The sequence below is a fragment of the Argiope bruennichi genome, chromosome 4, assembly GCF_947563725.1.
Source record: "Argiope bruennichi chromosome 4, qqArgBrue1.1, whole genome shotgun sequence".
Lineage (NCBI taxonomy): Eukaryota > Metazoa > Arthropoda > Arachnida > Araneae > Araneidae > Argiope > Argiope bruennichi.
The window spans coordinates 68,583,291-68,601,567 of record NC_079154.1 but is presented as its reverse complement, the minus strand read 5'-3'; the positions used below and the strand labels follow the sequence as shown (position 1 = coordinate 68,601,567).

The 18,277-nt window shown below is 29.6% G+C and overlaps 1 long non-coding RNA gene across 2 annotated transcripts in view; it reads left to right on the top strand.

Annotated features, from left to right (window-relative positions):
* LOC129966905 (uncharacterized) overlaps positions 1–3,931 on the top strand; it is a 69,906-nt gene extending 65,975 nt beyond the window's left edge. For both annotated transcript variants that reach the window (XR_008784311.1, XR_008784310.1), the window contains exons 2-4: positions 924–1,005; positions 3,151–3,255; positions 3,808–3,931. This is a non-coding gene — a long non-coding RNA (uncharacterized LOC129966905). The remainder of the gene's footprint in view (positions 1–923; positions 1,006–3,150; positions 3,256–3,807) is intronic.
* Positions 3,932–18,277: the final 14,346 nt, after the last annotated feature.

Here is an 18,277-nt window from a genome sequence, read left to right as displayed (position 1 = left end):
ACAGGAACATTATTTTCACGCTTTAGATGATGTTAAAACGCCATGATGAGCAAAGACAAGAACATTATCTTCACTCTCTAGATGACGTTAAACAGGCCCATGATGTACAGAGACAGGGACATTATTTTCACTCTGTAGATGATGTTATACGGCTCTTGAGGTATCTCCCACTCCCTTCCCATGAAATATTTCTCGAGGGAATTTTGCATTAAAAAAACCATTCAGAAATTTGATCTCTGTAAAATAAGGTAGGTCCTGCACGATGGTTCCTCTGTTTTTTTAACCGTGATATTTGTAATTACATTAACGTGAAATGTGGACAACAATGGAGAGGGCATGATCTTATAGATTGGCTTACTAAAATTATTTTAGTTCAATCAATGTTTTTAAAAAACTTGAAAACTTTAATATGTGGCATATATACGGACAGTGAGAATACAATATCCGGTGCTTCTCCATAATTGCTGTGTCTGCCCAAAATCTACAGGAAATCTTCAAGAATATTGATCTAGAGGAAATCTTCCAGAAAAATTGATACGATATAGCTAGGATATAAACATGCCAAAATTCATAACTTTCTTATTAAGAATAATTCATAATAAGAACATTTAAGTACGAGTAATGATAACATATTTTTTAATATAAATTGTAATTATATAATTATTTCATATTTATTATACTTATATTTTGTATTGATTACAAGAAAAGATGTGCCATTACAATTATATTTCATAGTAAAACCTATTGCCAGTTCGATTTCCTAAAAGAATACTGATATTAAAAACAATGACTTTACAATTTTTCTCAAGAGCTGTCATGTATAAGATGAATAATCTCAGTGACAACACAACAATTCTATTAATTTTCTTTTTTTATATTAATTTATCGTATCTCTTCAAATATGTATTTTTTTATTTTTTCAGTCATCCGAATTTGAGCTACCATCTAACTTCTGCTAATGGGGATTTTCTACAAATATTTTAAAGTGGAATTCAAAAACAAAAAGTAAGATATTAAAACTGGAGAATAAGTTTATTTTATTATCCATATTATTTATCAATCCTACATTCATATTTTATAATATTTCCAAGATTCTATGCAGATTTAATCAACCTTAAAGCATTTTCATCGTTCATTTTCATTTCATTTTTCTTGAAGCATTTCATCATTCTTATTTACCATTCATTTTCATTTCTTTTCTTCTTTTTCATTTGAAACTTTCTGTTACAAATTTTTTTTCTATAATATGACATCTTTTCTATGATGGTTTGCCTAATGTGACAGTAAAATAAAAATAGATTATTTTATAAATGTTTAAGATTAGTCATACGATGAGATTGATGAGATTTATTCAAATTCATATATTAAAAATAGATTATTTTGTAAATGTTTAAGATTAGTCATACGATGAGATTGATGAGATTTATTCAAATTCAGGTATTAAAGATGCTGAAATTTCAGATTTGTAATTCCAATAAAATAGTGCCACATTTAGGAATTTGTAGTTCTTGTCAGTGCACATCATAAGGCACTTTTTTTTTCAATAATTAATGTCAATTTAACTTCACATTTCAGTACATTTTAAACTAATTCAAAATGTTGGGTGTTTTAAGTTTATTCATATATGTCAGCTGTTTCATAGGAATGCTTATGATTTTATTTATTATGATGCATGACTGTGCTATATCAAAGTTTGTAGCTAAGCGAAAGATCAATATTTATAAATATGGTGCTAATTAAATCAATGGAATAAAACAAATGAGAAACTAACCATTCCTTCTTCGCAATAATTTCAAATTATCCGCATATTTTATAATTTTCAGAGTTTATATGTTTTTTGTGCAAATTTCTTCATTTTGACTAATGATATCTTTGTATTCAACCTGCCTGCAGTCCCCATTCAGCTCAGCATTCCTGGGCAGTTAGTTGCCAAGTTGGAAACTTGTTACTGCCATAAAATCTTGTTCAGATTTTGTTAAGTTTGTATCATCAATGTGACATTTAAGATGAACTTTTCTTCACGATGATAAAAAAAAAAAAAAAAAAAAATGCTACAATAACTGGAGAATTAATCATAGATGTCAGAAAATTGTTTAGGTCCTCTTTTTTTCGGCACTAACAAATCTCGGCAGAGGTGGGAAAACCCATTATTTTGTTTATCTCATCATTTACAGTGTTGTTTGGTACACACGCATTCAGGATGCTGAAAAGTTTACTGACCTAAAAGACATTTACAAAGCGCGGCTAACCTGTTCTTTTGCTTCTGACGCAAAAGGGCAACAATCAAGGTTATTGAGAACGCGAATGCACATAAGAGAACGTCGGATGAAATGGAAAGTTAAAAGCAATCATGACCACCCCAAGGACATCAGACTAGATAACGCCCGTGCTTTTCTATTACTTAACATGCGTCACAGGGTTCAACTCTTCTTTCCCCCACTTGTAAACAACATTCCCCATCTAGCGCCTGCCATCCAATTGACTGTAATTTTTCATATAATGACCGAGGGGTAAAAATTCTTTATGTTTCACCTCTTTAACCCATCTTGTTTTGGGATAAGGAGGGGTGGTCGAAGAATTTGATGACGCAAGTTCATTTTCGCCCAACTGTTACAGGTCTTGATTAGAGTGTTTGCTTCGAGAGGCCCCGTAAAGGGTAGAGGACCTCTTCTGGCTCTTTTTTTTTTTTCAAACCCTGAAGAGTGCTGGGGATGGGTAGGCTATAGAAAAATGAATTGGGATTCAATGAAGCAATGTTGATTTGATCTCTTTTTGTGAAAATCATTGGGATAAAAAAGGGCGGGGGTGTTCCTCAGAAAAGAAGAGAATGAGGAAGTGATTGTGAAATTTCCTAATCCTGATTGACAGATCGAAAACAATTGGAAGTGAAGAAGAAACAGTGTTGCCAGACAAGAATAAATTAGCCTATTTCTCAACAAGAATAGATGGGTAGAAAGTGAATGTTGCAGAAAAATAAGTAAACACCTTGAACACAAGGCTGAAGTGCCGTTAAGATAATAAAAAGAGTATCTGTTCCATCTGAAGATTTTTTTCTTAGAAAAGTATAATGAACTTTAATCTTACTCAATGGTAATCTAATTTTTAATGTATTAAAATTTTAAAAAAATGATTTTTTTTTTTATATTTTAGGCATTGATGATGAAAAAAATCCAGCCAAGTCAAAGAAAATTGTGGACAGAATAAAGAATTCTTGAAATGAAGAATGGAAAGTTTTTAAAAAAGTGCAGGTTTAAGGTATATCTCAAGAAAGGTTAAGGGAAAGTACCAATAATAATTGGTTTAATTTGAAATTTTTAAGTACTTTATATCAAAAAATGAAATAATTGTAAAAGTAGCAAAGTTATTAGAAAAAAAAGTAGCTAAGATTTAAAAAGGATTCAAATCTCTAGACCAAAGTATTGCAGCATGATAATGATTTAAATTTGTTTCGTTTGTTTCTATTTTATTTCCAAAAATTTAATTATATAGCAGTATACACACAATAAAAATGTTTATTATATCACCGCAACATATGTTAACCCTTATTGCGGCAAGATTGCTTTTTTGAAAAAAAGCAAAAAAAATGTATATAGGTAGCTATATATTCTGTATAGTATAACTCATTTTGTATAGTATACCATACATACAACTTTATAAAAATTATTTTATAGTGGTAGTATATTTTTATAAAGTTGTATGTATGGTATACTATACAAAATGAACATAAGGGTTAATATCATACTGTTGCGAATAAAATATAATTTAAGGAAGTGCAATTTAAGAAAATAATTCTTTTTATTTTTAAAGGTAAAAGAAAGAAGAAATAGAAACGCTCGCAGTGTACTTTCAAGATACAGATTAAATATACAAACCAAAAGAAATAATACACATGCATTTCTGGAATTTCCCGATTAATTTTTTACATGCTGTTGCCAATAAATGTTTCTGTTCCTTTATTTTTACTTATTTGATTATTACTTTTCACGCTATTAAATTTTAATCCGTATGCTTTAATCATTTTTGAAGTGGAAAATTATATTAATTATTTGGCAAAAGCTATATTATTATTTTATTTATTTCAATGTAGCAATATATTCAGTAGTTAAAAAGTAGAAGAGTATTGCTGTAAAATATATTTGAGAATATTTTATAAAGTTTATTAAAATTATACAAAAATTACATGGAAATAAAATTGAAGTCATTGAAAATCAAATATTTTGAATTTTAAATTATTGCAAAAATAATTTTTGTGTGATAAGTTCTAAATGAGTATTTATTACCCAAGATATAACAACAAACAAAGTTTGATATCTCACACATTCTGCTTCTAGAGCGTTCTGTACTTTTTATCATCATGCATGTCGCCTCTTAAATGTTGTATGACACCATTTCCTGAGAAACATGACAGACTATGAACATTATCATTTTAAAAAGGAAAACTAAAAGCTGTTCATTTTGCTTTCGTTATTATTCATATATTAGATATGTTACTTGTTATTACCTGAGATAGATTCATTCCATTAATTCGTTAAAATTTATTTTATTAACCATATTACCAAAGTTTTCTTTCAAGAATCGATTGCACACAGCTTTTTTTTAGTTTAAAGTTTAACATCATCAATAATCAACAATGTTTATTGATCATTTGTCCTAAGCATTTCCACACACAGCAGCTATTTATGCAAGTACTTTATTATCAAATTAAATTCCACACTTCAACAGCGATTGTTTTTGTATCAATGATCGTAAATTCACTCAGCATTTCTTTATATATGGTTTGACTAGCGTTAGATTCAAGACCATCTTTTTTAAAATTATATTGTATGAAGTATATAGAAATCACGCTTACAAAGTATACAATTGTAAAAAAATTCGACCTTAGAGTTTTGACAAATTACAACGTTTCGAATTTCCCTGAATTTAAAACACATATTTTTGGAATTATTGTCTGTCTTAGAATATAAAAATTAGGCGATATATTAGATAGACGGAAGCCAAATTTGCGCCAAATCTGTAGACTTACATCAAATTTTGAACGAAATCCATTTTGAGAAAGTAGGTCTATCCGGTTGTCCAAGTGAACAAGATAACTAAAAAAGGAAAAAATCTAAATAAATAAAATGTGGTAAATCGCTTTGGATCTAAAGTGTAGATCCATTTCAAATTTTGAACCAAATCCAACGGATTGATTGAATGTAGTTTCTACTTTCGCATGTGTTTAAAAGCAATCGCTCAAAAAATGCAGCGACTTAAATAAAAAAAATTTTGTACACAGTTATAACATTTGAAGTATTAGATTCTTATTAAAATTTGAATGAAAAGCCGATCTCACATTACTGGCAGCAACTGTAGGGAGGGTAAGAGCAAATTGGATCACTGATATGATAAATACGTGAATTTTCATGGCTGTTATGTCGAAAAATGACCATGATTGTGCATATATTTGGGTAATAAATTCATTTTGTTCTCTACACTTTTCTTTTTTTTTTATGGCCGATTTGAGCTTGAAAAAAATCATCATATTTAAGCATTCGTCATAATGCTTCCAATTAATTAAATATCCATGCAAATATCTGCATTTAAAAGTTGAAAATAGCATTGTTTATTAATAGTTTCCAGATAAGTACGAGGAAGATTTATATAGCAACAATGTTTACCGTGACAAACTTGTATCTTATATTACATAATTCTTAAATCAGAAGAATGGAAATGAAAGAAGGATTACTCTTGCTTTTTAATGGACGGAAGCTTGAAGAAGAAAAAATAAAAACCCCTTATCCGAAATCTTGTAACTTGGTGATATCTTTGTCTCCATTCGTCCGTCTTTATTTTATTTTTAAAATTTGTTCTTGAATTTATTGTCACTATAAACGAGCACATAAAAAAATGCATTTAATATCTACTAAAAATGCCAGAGAAATTATCTAGCCACTAAAATATTGAAAAACATTCTTATCAATAATGAATATATTTTTTATAAATTTATTCAAATTAATGAAAAATGTGTGAGTGAAAAAAAATGTCAAATGGAAAAACTTAATTTTTGGACTTTTAAAGTGATTAAAAGCGAATTTTGTGCAATAGAATTCACTGAACTAATTGAAAAAACCTTTACATTTTGATTAATTTTTAATTATAAATCAAATTAAATTTTGAAAAGCTCTTTCTTGTAGAACAACCACTATTCAAGATATTAACTATACGTCAAATTTGGTAGCTTTGTGTTTAATAATCTACTATGTATTAATATTATTCGTATGCCACTCGAATGATTTTTTTTCATCTTGTATATCGTGTTATTCATTTTTCTCAATTTTCATATAGTATGCTAATCTATACACAGTGGCGTAAAGAGAGTAATTGGCACCCGGGACACAATATGATTTTTTCAGCCCTTAGCTGTCATAATATCTATCCAAGTGTAAACGGTGACTGATACTTTTTTTTTTCGCTTTTCCACCCTATTTTTTTATAATTGACATTAAACTTGATGAATATCTAACTCTTTGTCTCCTTAGGGCCCCTATCCCCCCATCTATAGGCCACTATCTATAGAAGTGGACTATCATGTTAAAATTTCACTTCGGTGGTCACTACTCAATCATGGAGTTCGTAATGGATTCTTAAAGTGATGAGATGGGTGTGAACAATATATTAATCAACCTATTATGCTAGTAAAAGAACACTTAAAGTTATATTGACATGGTAAACCGGAATTGATTTATAAAAAAAATTATCTTTCATTTTCTTTTGAGTATGGTAGGAAGCATTAAAGAACTTTCAAAGAGTGTTGGCTCAGAATAGCCATATTTAGCTATTGGGTCATTAAACCTAAACTCACCAACTTTCTAAAAGCAAATCGTTTAAAGGAAATTTATTGATAAATTGAATATTTATTTTACATGAAAGTTCACAACTGATTATAATCTCGAAGTAAAAACCTGAACATATCGTTTTATTCTTATTATATCTTTATAAATATTGGGAGAAAATAAACGAAGTAATTTCAGTTGTTACTTTTAGAAGTGTGCTAGAATTCTGAATAGGTTTTACGGTTGCTAAGTATCCCAACAGAATAATTGTACTCTGTCGGTTATTGTTCTGTGACCATCGTTTTCCAATAGTTTTGGAAACTTGTTTCCGCGTTTGAATTGCAAATGATCACGTTGTTCTTCATGTGGAAATGTTCTAATTTATAGATAGTCTTTCATGAAAATGCTAGGGTTAAATTTTAAAAAAGAAAATGTATTTGCTTTTAATATTCTGTACGCTCTAAGTTTAGGCGAATGAATACTGCCGAATATTGAGTAAGTCAGTCTAATTCGATTGTTTTCTTTTAAACCTATGTCTCATGTAAAAATTTCTTGTTTGAAATTATTTCCATTTTTTTTTTCGTTTTTATTAGTTATTATTATTATGAACTAAATAACAAGCTGACATATTACAATAGTTCTGTAATTCTTCAGGTTAGTTTAGCCAGTTTAATGTCCCGTTTTAATTTTAGTAGTTGTTGCATCAGCAATTGGTATCAACAAAATACTGTAAATAAAACTTCTGTAATTACCAAAACGTTGGAACATCAGATTATTTTAATCCGTAAAATTGATATGGAACTTTTCAAATTTACATACGTGATAAAATAACGCTCACAATTGTAAGAAAAGAATTTTAATGAAACTAATATTTACAAAAATAAAATTCTGGAAGAATTTCCTTAAATTATCGTTTGCATTTTTTTTTCAAGAAATTTTTGAGTTGTTTAAATTAAATGGCTTAACCGCCACTAGTCAAATATTTTGTGGAAAAATTCGCGTTATTTAATAGTAGGAAGTAAAATAAAAAATGATTGCTGTCTTTCAATTCTGGTTGGAAATTGACATATAAAGGGAGAGGAGGAGGGGAATTGAGTGTAATTTAGCGAAACAATCACCTGGGGAGAGAGTCGTAGTGACTAAAAATGGTCAGATTGTGGCGGATCCGATAGCCAAACCTAATCACTTGGCAACCAAGCTGTTAAGAGTGATGTTATTCAATTTATTAGAGAAAATAATTTACAGGAAAATAAGATCTCGAAACCATGCAATTCAGATCACATAGTCAAACCTAATCACTAGGTAACAAGCTGTTCAGAGCGATGTGATCCAATTTATTAAAAAAAAGGCTGTTTATAAGCACTAAAATAAATTGACACGAAAAATTCTTCATAAGTTTAAATTACGGTTGAGAATTGATTAAGATATGAAGAGTTTTTTTTTTTCCCTTGAGAAATCTCTGAATTATTACACTTGGTGTTGTAAGTTAAATATGTCTTTGATTGAAAGTATACCATACTATCATCACACTAATCTATTGTATTTACTGAAACTAGTGAGCGATTAAATGCTGCGGTGAATTCGTGAGTACCAGAAAATCGAATACATAATTTGGACGCTTTTTTTCCCACCATTTGAAACCAAAACATGACATAGAACTGCAGTTGTTGTCGCAAGATCATTTCATTTAATTATTTCGTTGTATTTTTAATTTTTCGCATGTGCATGCATGAAAAAGTATAGACCAATGGGCAATAGACCATCAACCCCTTGATGGATTTGGTTCCAAATTTGTTACGGGCTTATATAAAAGAGGCTTAATTTGTATACCAAAGTTTACCAATCTAGTTCTTTGAATTTTATGGTTATCGCGCTCACCTGTATTCGGACAGCTAGACAAACAGGCTTCATTTGAATTGATTTCGCTCAAAACTTGATAGAAATCTAAAACTTCGCTGTAAGATTCGATTGTCGAATTTCATCTGTCCAGCTCAAAATATTTTTGCGTTTTCGTAATCGCTGCAAACAGACATAATTAAAAAAAAAAAATGCCTTAGAGATTTGTCGAAATTTTGCGTTCAATTTTTTTTGCTTTTATAATACTTTCTTTCTAGTTTTTCTTTGTTTACTTCATCTATGAGAAAATAAAAACAAATGACGGAGCATTTTTAACGATTGTTCCATTCTTATTTCATTTTTAAGCTGTCAATATTATTGTGCTTCTCCAGATTGGAGCGATCCACTGCATGAAAATTCCTATCTCTCAGAGCAAATATCGAAAATCAGTGAAGAGTTTTGAAATCAACTGTAATTGAAATCAACTTTTTTTCCTTCTGGTATATTCGAAGTGTAATATAATTTTTTGATTTGATAAAAAAAATTACTGCTTTTTTTCTTATCACCAGAAACGCAACAGGTTTCGGTGATATAGTTCTTCATTTTGTACTAGATTTCTGGCGTCGATTTTTCTTTTTCACTATTTCGTGAAAGTTAGAAAGAATAAATTTCCTGGACGTCTCAATCATGTGACAAGTTTAAATGCGCATATTACCTGCCTCTTCCTGCACATTGTCTTATTATTTGCTGTGAAATCGCATTTTCTTTCTGCTGCTAAAATGCGCATTATGTTTTAACAGTGAACTCTTTTGGAATATTTGACGTATATCACATGAATATAACTCCATTCAATCTGTTCTAATTTTTTAATTAAATAAATTTAAAAGAATCATCACTTTTCAGTGAAGTATTTTATAACCCCAAAATCAAATTTTTCCTAATTTTTCGATTGTTTCCATATGCGTCATAGAAATTTTTATTTAGGAATATCTTACAAAAAACATTTTCCAATTGAAATCAACGATAAGTGAAGATTAGAAATCGTAGAAACTATGAGTGTGGAAAATATTTTAACTTGGAAATAATGTGGAATTTTTTTTTATTTATGAGTATCTTATAAAAAACATTTTCAAATGGAAATTAACGTTAAATGAAGATTAGAAATTATAAAAACTATGAAACAAAACAATGATAAACAAAATAACAAAAAACAAGCCTTTTGAAAACATATAAAAAAAAACCTTTCCTCTTCTTCTAGATTCCGACCCACGCAATATAGGCCAGAATACTGTATAGTCGTACCAAGATATTATTGAAAAGACAACGCCCTCAATTTTCGTGAGTTTTTAAATTACTTTTACAGTTTTTATAGAAGGCTTTCAAGACTTTTTTTCTCATAAGAACAGAAAGAACTTATCATATTTTAAAGTATTTCTTCTACTTTAAATTATATTAACGTCTTAACTATTTCTTTTCTTTTTTTCTTTCAAAGACACCTTTCATTGTTTCATTTGCCCGTTAACACTATTTTTTTTTGCAATAAATAAGAAAAACAATTAAATTCCAGTTTAGAAATAAGTTCTTTACAAATAAAAAGAGCAAATGCGTTCCCGAGGCGTGGTTCGATTAATCATCAGGCTTTTAACTTAACCGTTACCATCTAAGGCCGATTGTTCTTCAGGTAATCCGCCCTTCAGACGTCCTTGTAATGATACGACATCCTTAAAAGATTAATCGCCATTGTGATATCACGATTAAGAAAAGACTAACTTTGTAACAAATTCACACATTTGCATTCAAAACACAACTACAGCAACAAATAAAAGTCTACCTCGTTCTCAAGCGGAACGGAAATGAGCAACTTGTAACATCTGGTCTTTTGTCTGGGCATTTCATCACAGTTTATCAGAATGAACTGAGTAGCCTTGTTCAAAAGCAATTTGGTTTTTCTATACAAAAGAATATCTTAATATTAAGTCTAAGACTTTTTTGTGGAACTAAGTAAATTTATCTCTTTGTAGAAATATGCAGTTTTTTATATTATTTTTTGTGTAGATAAAGATGGTTTACTTTCTCATATGCATCTATGCAGAGAAGCATTGCCGTCATGAAAAGTTCCATCCTAATGATTTTGATGAAATTGTCATTTTAGATTAGAATATTATTCATTTATCTTTTTAGATTCAAAACTTGGTTACTGATGCCATATGTGAAGGTCAACACTTTAAGAGAAGCACCACATCGATTACCATGAAGAAAATTCGTAAATCGTTCTGCATGTGGGAGAAATAACTCAAAAATGTTATATGAACTTGTTAGTTGAATTTCCTCATATTTCCCACAGATTTGAAATGTAGATCAGAATCTGTTTTTTTTTTTTATCAAACGACGGAACGCTGCTTTTTACTTAAGTACTAATTCAACTTCCTTCACTTGAAAATGCTCCAAAAAATAATTTCCAGGAAGAAAAATTTAACAACTCTTCACACTGAATAAAATAATTGTATGTTCGGGAAATTTTGCATGATTAAGACAGACAATTTTTTAAATAAAAATTTTAAAACTGACCGATAAATTTAATTATTAATATGTTCTATGTAGTCACTTATTGCATTTTCCCATCTCAGGAAATATTTCAACTTTATAGAAATCTTTTAAATTTCATTCAAAATATCCATTTAATGTAACATTAATTATGAAATATTTTGTCTTTCAAAATGTTCTTTATAAGTTGGAATTAAATATTAATAAACTGAGAGTTTTATATAATCTGCCTATAAGAATAGAGTAAGAATTTTCCATTCAAGAACATTGTGCCTCTGTTGAATCAATTTTCTGTACATGATTATAAAAAAAAATTACTAAAAAAATTGCATCTTGCATATTGATTAATACAGATAATTTAGTGATAAAAACCACTTTCAGAATTTTCAGATTCTTTGACATCAAAAGATATTTATGATAATGGTTTGACTCTAATAAATGATGAATTTTAAAATCCATTAGATACACTTTTTTTGGAATCTTAGATTTGCTTTGAAAATAAGCTTATCTTTCGCATTCCACAATTGCATTTTCTTTTATCATTTGTCATCAGTGGCGGTCCTTTCCTCCAGGGACACTTTTTCCCGCTAGGCAGTGAAAATTATGAGGCTTCTCTCTTTTAATAAATTAATCAATTACGTTTCATATTTCAACACGATTTTATTTGACATCAACCTATTAGTGATCTTTATTAAATTGATTTCTTTTTATTTTAGTAACTTCGTTAAAATGTTTGTTTTTATTTATTTATCTAACTTGAATTATGATTATGTGGCATCTATGCTTACCCCAGTATTAAATATACTTAAGCAGCACTCGGTGTTTATATAAACTGTGATAACTAACGAATATAATGAAACAGAGAGACACTTGACGATTTTGTCTGACAATTATTAATATTTTCCTAATATTTCATAATATATAAGATGTGTACATCAGAATTTTTTTTTGTTTTGCAACTAGCCAAAACCCAGCAGTCTTATGAACTGCCTAATTTGGATAGCGGCGGTTATTGTTTCTTAAACTAAGTTTTAAATGGCATGAATTAAATGCAAGTGATTCTAGATATTGACAGATTTCAGTAGAGTTTTTAAGGGTCTTAATATGGGGAAGACAGTAATTCAACGTTCCTTTCAAAAGTTTCATTGCTGTTGTTTGCAAAAATAACGTTTTAACTACTTTTGTAAAGCGATGATATATGTGTTTAAATTAACTATTGCTATTGACTCATCTTCATCAACCTATTTTCGCAGTCAGAATTGACGATCTCTCACAAAAATGGAGAAATTTTTAAACTAGCGTGAGTTTTGAAATACGCTTATAGCGTTTGAATTTACTGAATTAATTTTCAGACGTCGTATTTATAAGATCTTATTCCTTTGTTTTATTTATTAGGCCGTTGTGCCATATTTTTGAACCATACATTATTATTCTTTTCCAAACAATCTTTTAATTTTTTTTATAGTAATCGGATTAAGTTCTCGAGTGGTTTTAGTAACCCTTCTTAGTTTTTCAGTTAATTTTATCAATTTTTTTTCTGGATTATGATTCCCATGAGGAACTAAAGATAAACTGGGTCAGGATAATTTCAAGATAATTAAGCTTTTTTGAATAAATAATTTTGTTGTTATATAACTTAATATCTGAAAAAATAGATTATATCTTTTCTTTTCTTTTTTTTTCATAAAAGGTATTGGTATTTTTGTACTGCTGAATTTAAAGTTGCCAAGATTCAACCAACCTTCTAATTTTTTTATTATTTGTTCCTTCTAATTTCTTTGACATTTCTGCGTGAAATAATAGGATACAATTGCCATCATTAAAATGACAACATTATCTGCAAATATTTGAACTCTATAGTTCCGTCCTCATATAATGTATTTAATTTAATAATTAATTGGCAATGAGTAGCCAACATGTCTGATCAGCGCTTGACCCTTGTGGAACATTTAGATTTATTACTATCTTTTTTTCTCTTGTTAATATAACTTTTCTATCCTATTTCTTTGTCACTTTCTCTTTCTTTAGAACGCGTTTAATACTTTTCCACTTTATCGAATTAAAAAGATTTTCAGTATCCGTGGATATCATATATATATAATGTTATTGCTTTTTTTCCATTTTTGTTCAATTTGTGAAATTCATTACTTTTTCAAGGGCACTAATTGTATTACGATATTTTTCGAAATTCATATTGATTTTGGATCAAAATTTTCTCACCTCTAGATAGGTTTTTCTTTAGAGCCTCTAAGTAGTAAATTTATCGAGATCTTTACCTCCAGAATAACATATTGGTGGATCCGATTGATATAACAATAAGTATATTGGTAGTAAGTCAATATGATTTACATTTCGTATTGTCCTTCCTTTCTCTTAAAATTAATATTAATTCTGCAATTTTAAAAATGGATGAGAAATATTCCCGTCCCAGACGTCGGTTCATAGTGAAAGTAAATCAACATTTCCCTGCAAAAAATATTTACTAGATGAACGGTGGTAGTCCACCCTTTGTAGTCTGGTGCTCCATTTTTTTCATGTCTTGATGCATTTCTCTTGATGCACATTCTTCCTTCGTAAATTTATGTCTTTTTGTTTCTTCTAGTTCTTATACAATTATTACTTTTTTAATATGCCAACTCCATAATTCTCTAAAAATCTACAATTGTATTTGATAATTTTGTTGATACTAATATTCGTATTTCTGTCTTTAAAAACAATTTTTTTACACTGAAATTTGATTCATTTTTTTAATGATTTTTTTAAAAGAAAACTTTGGAAACAGGTTTATTTTCCTTGGGAAATCATTTTCTATAATTATCTTACTTTTTCTTAGTTATGAGTTTCTATTGTGTTATTTTCAATCTCTTTTTTTAGCATTTTGAAATCGTCTTCTAAAGGCAAATACTTAAATTCTCATTATTTCAAGCCTGGAATTTCACCAATACGCCTTTTTCGTATTTTTACGATGTCGATACAGCTAGTTAGTTTTAAAAGTTTGTATGCTTTGAAATACAATGTATGCATGAATTTCTTGTAGTGTCAACAAAAAAATATGGGACTTTTTGTAGTGATAATTCAGCAGATAAAATTATCAGAGTTTCTATCCCGGCATACGTTTCCATTTTTTCACAATCATTTTAAAATTGCTGGTGCAAAAATGAATATCAAATAAGATGTATATAAATGGTCTGTTTCATCGTGTTTCATATACAATAATTCATAACAATTCTCTCTTTATAAATATTTTTTTTATCTGAATAACAGTTTAGAAAATTTCATATATATTTTTTCGAAAAGTGATTTCTTGCCACAGAAAGTAAGATTTCAATAAACCGATTGTCTTCTAGTCAAAATAATGAGAATTGAAATCAAAATGTATAAATATCCTATAAGAAAGATAGACAAAAACGAGGAAATGAAGGCGAAAATTTTATGATTGTGAAAAAAAGCAATGAATGTTTCAAAACGGGTATGCTGTGGTTGCAGTTCCAGCGCCTCTAGATTCAAAGGAATTGAAGGGTTGCTTTTGGTCCTTAGATTATTCATTAATTTTGTGTTGTATTTTAAGGCCTTCATTGTTTACTTGCTTCCAGTTCTGCACTCCATTTCGCTTACCTGTTGGTTCATTTCCTGTCTTCTTTTTTTATTGCTTTTTTCATTATTGATGATAATCAGAGTGAAAATGTCAGAAATTCGAAGAAAAAAAAAGGAAATTATAATTTTAAAAAATAATATCAAATAATGCTGCAATTGTAGTGGACGAACAACCATTATATATCACGTGATGAAATATTGACGTCATTTTTAATCCTTGGAGGTATAGTCCCATTCCTTCTTTAATTTTCAAACATTGAAATTTCTAACTATTTATCTTAAAAACACCATACTTCTCGTTTTCTTTTTTCACCTCACTGTCTTTTCACTTCTTTTTTAATGCAAAATTCTTTTTTAAAAAATCAAGCGAAATTAAATGACTTTTAATGAGAAAACAGTCTTATCTGCATTATCAAAATTTCCTTTACCAAAGGGAAAAAACTAACTCCTGGAAGTTATTTCAAAGCAAAAGTAATTGTATTTTTGTTTCCATTTCTGAAGAAAAATGACAAATTCTTTGCTGGAGATCTCGGTGGCAAAAATGCAAATTAAAATGTGTTTCCTAATTAGTTTTCACTTAACGCTACGAAGTGAGAGAAGCGAAAAGATAATAAGCTTAAAGCATTATCAATCACCGTAACCATGACGACAAATGATATGTCCCAAAAAGACAGAGTCTGCTTTTGTTACCAAAATTATTTTGTACTTTTCTTGCGCAAACTTCATGCAATTTTCTAATAGTGTTCCGGTCTTTTATAACGGCTTTACTAAAGTGCAGTCATTTCGAAGTGTCAGATTCAATTACTTCGAAACGCTTTATTAATAGACTTAAGATTTTGGAGACAAATCCTTTAAACGCGTGGTTGTTTTAGAACGGAAAAAGTGCGTTTCAGTTCAGGATTTGATTTATTTTTGTTTCATGGAATTATTCATTGAAAATATCAACCAGAAAAAATAAAAGAAGATTTAAAATATAAATAGTGTAAGACAACGCTAAGAAATCTCGTCGATTTTAATTCGTTTTCTTTCTTTTGTTTTTGCTTAAATTGACTAAATTCGATAGAAAATTAAAAAAAAGTCTTTTCATTCATTTTTTTTAACTTTCTGGTATACATAGAATAGAGAAAGTCTAGTAATCGTCGAAAAATTCGAACTAAATATTTTGACGAATCTCCACATGTTAGACCTTTCCGAGTTCGAAAAATGTCTTTTTGGAAAATGTCTGTCTGTCTGTGACAAAGATAAGTCAGAAACTCTTTGAGGTAGACTTATAAAATTTGGTATACGGGCTTTACAATCAATCTGTAGATTTCTATCCAATTTTCAGTAAAAATTTATTCAGATGAGGTCCAGCTATCCGAATATAAGTTAACACGATAATTACAAAACGAAGAGAGAGAAATGTTATTGTTGAGATTTATGGCACTTTACAAGCCCGCTGACAGTTATCTGATCGAAATTAAAGATAAATCATTATACAGAAGAAAGGTGCAGCTCATTTATCTATAAAAATAATAATAATAAAAAATAAATTAAGTTGTATACTAGACAAAAAAAAAATAAGAAGACGCCTATTAATCAGATCTTATACAAAAGAAAGGTTCAACTCATTTATTCATGAACAAAAAAAAAAAAAAAACTTAAATAATATACTAGACAAAAAAAAAAAAAGAAAAAAAGAATCGCCTATTAAGCGGATCTTATTTTAGCAATAGAGTGTAGAGTCAGCTAACAGACTTTTATAATTCCATTTTGTAAAAATTGAAGTAGGGAAAACATGAAGTGTCCTGTGATATTCAATTAGAGGCAGTTCAGCATAATTTCATCAACAAATATAAGACATATATTTTTAATATCCAAATCTTTCCAATAAAAATCATTTTGGATATTGAGGTTCTTTGAATTAATAGATCATTTGTGTGATTGTGTGTGTTAAATTAGAATCCATTTTCATAAACGAAGGAATATTTGTATAATATACGAAGAATGTTGGGAACCTGTTCCATAAGTTTTAGTCTTCAAATAGCGTGGAAAAACAAAGTTAAATTATTTTCCAGTCAGCCCAACTTATCCAAAGAATGTAGAGCTTGACAGGAGGTAGTGAAATTTTTTTGATCAACTATATCGAATTGAGCGGAAATGGCAGCAAAATATTTCATCTAAATCTTAGATAAGATAAATTTCGTAAAGTTAAAAATAATTAAATAACCAGCTGGAGTAGTCTTACCGAAAGTTTCTCGTTTGGTTTGATTTAGTTATATTAACGTCCCGTTGAAAGCAACACTTGGGCTATTTTGGGACGGACTTCGTAATTTTGAACCGCGATCAGATGACAAGGACGACACCTGAGCTGGCACCCCCACGCCACACCAGCGGGAGGACGTTTGGTCAGGACGGATTTAACGTGCAACAGACCCCCTTACACGACGGTTTTTCGGTGGAATCAGGTCTGGAATTTGAAACCCTCCGGTTCCGAAACCGAGACCTTACCACCAGGCCACCGCGGCCTCCCGAAAGTTTCTCGTATATTCTTCAATAAAGTTCTTACCTTTCCCTTCCTTTTCAGAAAATTTTTGACTTTCATTATAACCACGAATTTTTTACATTGCAGCAGATAATTACGTATTATGGATATTTGGCATGGATCTAGCATTTTTCTGACTCTATCAAAATATTATGTATTTTATATGCCTCTTTGTTGGCCATTGACACAAAAAATTGACACAAAATAGCAATTGTGGTGATAAGATAACATTCCAAATTTCATTCATTTAAGGTTTTACGTTTATGAATTATTACGTTTTCATGCATGCGAAAGTACAGACCAATAGATGGTCAAACTTGTGACGAATTTGGTTCAAAAACCAAATTTCATCTACTTAGCTTTTTGCGTTTTGTAGTTATCAAATTCACTTGTACTCGAACAACCAGACAGGCAGGCTTCTTTTAAATGGATTTCGTTCAAAATTTTATGGAAATTTACAAATTTGGTCCTAATTTATGGATCAAATTTCAGTCATTGAAATTTGTAACAAAAAGTGTCTAATTTAAATTATTATGTTTACAGATAGTCAGATATAACGGCAAAAATGTATTTTTTCGGATTCAGTGGGTCTGAAACATGAAAATTTGCAAAAACTCGAATGAACTCAACAAGTCGTTGGAAGTCCCCTGCAAAAATATTGAGCCATGCTGCCTTTATAGATAGATGTCCATAATTGCGAAAGTGTTACTGTGCAGGATTTTGTTCTCGAACTGACCTCTCAATTAAGTCCCATAAATATTCGATGGAAATCATGTCGGGTGATCTTGATCATTTGGCCAAAATGTCCTTCAAACCAATCGTAAACAGTTGTGGCCGGTGACATGGCGCATCGTCATTCATAAAAATTCCATCGTTATTGAAGTCCATGAATTACCGATCTTCAAATAGCTGATCATAACCATTCTCAGTCAATAATCGATTCAGTTGGAACAGAGAACCAGTATAT